Below are 2385 nucleotides of genomic sequence, written 5' to 3'. Positions count from 1 at the left end.
CAAACATAGGAAGCCTCTAATGAATGCTTAGGCAGGGCATCATAAATTCCAGCGGAAGGAATATCGGAGCGAATATACCAGGTTCCGTGGGCGATTTTTCGCTATTGCATTACAATTGTAAAGGGTTTACAATGAGTTAAATATTTTCTGTATTTTAATTGATAATATAATGCATTTTAAAGAAAATGGTATTTATTTTTGGTTTATTTAAACTAATATATTGGTTTTTAAATCATAATGGTTATGTTTTCAACAACTCACATACTCTACTCAAATTATAATAATTTGTTTATATTATGAACTATATCGAAAATAATAACTGGTTTGATTTAGGACATTTTAGTAACTATGTTATCTACAAAAAAAAATTAATATTTCTTTACATGGTTTGAAAATCTTAAAAGTGAACATAAAAGTACCCGCTATTATTGTTAAACTCATAAAAACATTGTCCAAGTGTGAAAAACAAAGGAAACCCCCATTTTCGGATTAGTCATAAACATATGTCGGGTGAAAATTGCTGATAACCCGCGGCCAGAACTTCCTCACTTTCAGTCCCTTCTCAATCATTTGGCGAGGCGTCTCGCCCATTTCATTGGCAGCTCTGCGGCGATAAGGTGCCACACTTTGTTTTGCTTTAATTGTCAAACGCTGGCCGTTTATCTTTATGGCAACAACGATGCCTTGGCAGACAGCTTGGCTCGGATCGAAGTCGAGTATAGTACCCAGTCCCATAGCAACCCATATCCCACATCCCAGTCCAAGTTCCCTGGCCGCCGTCCCTCGCTGAACTGTCAACTGTCAGTCAGTCGAGTCAGTCTGTTGGGCTGGCCTCTCCGTTGTGTGGAACATCAATATGTAACCATGGGCCCTCTTTACCCTTCCAATTCCCTCGACTGAGCTGTGTTCTCGGTGTTTGCAGCATGTTGCTCCGCCTGCTGATAACTGATATTTGACAACTTTTGATCCACTGACAGTGACGGCGGCCCGATGTCTGGTCCTGGACATTTAAGAAATTGGACAGCTGCTTGGAAGCGAATACAAAAAGGAATTAACAAAAACATTGGTATGTCCCTCTATGTCTATGCAAAAGAGTTTTTGCACTGGGATATCAGTTTGTTTTTCTTTTTTCTAAGCAAACTGACAGGAAACGTTTAGCTGATAATACAAATGGGCCTTCGCCGTCGCCGTCTGACTTTAAGCACCGCCATATCCTTCCTTCCCATTTGTACAGATATTCTCACATCTTTGAGCGATTTCCCTCATGCGACTCTCGACTCCTCCCGGTAAGTACAACCATTCGTCGGGAATTCGCCGTGAAACATTTAAATAAACCCAGTTCGCTGCATGATCATTTCAATAACAAGCTCTCACCGAAGGAAGCCACAAAAAATAAAATGAAAACGAGCCGAGCCGAGGAGGAATCGCCTTCCGGTAATGGTTATGACCAGGGAGCCGCCGTAATGTGAGTGGAAAAAACACTTTATTGAAATGAGCCTCGATCGAATTGTGGTCTAAATGAACTCGTTTTCAATGATCGAGAGGAGCCAGCGATCCCAAGATCCCCAGATCCAAAGAGGTAACATGCAATTTCACCGGGTTTGATACTTTGAAAGCCACCGCCCGTCCATCAATTTATGAGGTGGTCAAGATTGTGCCAAAAAATGAAGGTTAAAGAAAAATCTGCGATTGGGTAATTACAACCAAGAAGTTCACTTGGCTGCCATTTAAGTTGATGAATATGAATTTTTGTGCCACGAATATTAGCCATTACGCAGCTGTGTTTTCTTTGTACACAGGAAATAAACTCTATATTTATTTATGATCAGTAATTTGCTTTTGTTTGCTAATTGGTAGGAAAATATTTTAAAAGTTTATATTAAGGGTGATCATATTGGGTACTTTTTTATAGATTAAAAATATTAAAATTTCCAAAAAGTGTGTTGGTAATTTTTTTTAATTATTTAAAAATTTATTGTAGAAAATATCAATAGTTAGTATCATATTTTTTTTACCATTTGATCTTCTTTTTTTTATTTTTTTCTGTGCTCAAAACCTTTTGAGTAGTTGAAAAGTTTTCTAATTACCAGAGACACTCTGCAGCGGGCGCATGTTAATTGCCCCCGAAGAGTCAACCTAATTATTAATAAGCGCCAACATTAATGTCATTGTCAGAGGGCCGGAGCCTCAGCCTCAAAAGGCTGTCATCATTTTAATGCCAACTCGTTATTTTATTTATCATCAACATCATTTCAAGCTCCGCCGCTGACAAGCTGCCAGTAGCTCAGAATCAGAAACAGAAACAGTATCTGAAGCTGCAACTTCGGGAGAGGAGCTGCTCATAGAGGAGGCTCCCCCCGTAGGGCGGGGAAATAGGGAGCAGCG

General features: G+C 39.5%; 1 long non-coding RNA gene across 2 annotated transcripts; it reads left to right on the top strand.

Annotated features, from left to right (window-relative positions):
• Positions 1 to 749: 749 nt before the first annotated feature.
• On the top strand, positions 750 to 1748 carry LOC138913201 (uncharacterized). 2 transcript variants are annotated; one of them, XR_011418859.1, is made up of 3 exons: positions 750 to 1066; positions 1137 to 1286; positions 1368 to 1748. It is a non-coding gene; the product is annotated as an uncharacterized lncRNA (long non-coding RNA). The 2 variants fall into 2 exon arrangements; XR_011418858.1 differs by having other exon boundaries at positions 1116 to 1286.
• Positions 1749 to 2385: the final 637 nt, after the last annotated feature.

The sequence above is a fragment of the Drosophila takahashii genome, chromosome 3L, assembly GCF_030179915.1.
Source record: "Drosophila takahashii strain IR98-3 E-12201 chromosome 3L, DtakHiC1v2, whole genome shotgun sequence".
Classification (NCBI taxonomy): Eukaryota; Metazoa; Arthropoda; class Insecta; order Diptera; family Drosophilidae; genus Drosophila; species Drosophila takahashii.
Note: the sequence above shows the minus strand (reverse complement) of the source record. Positions and strands in the feature narration are given on the sequence as shown.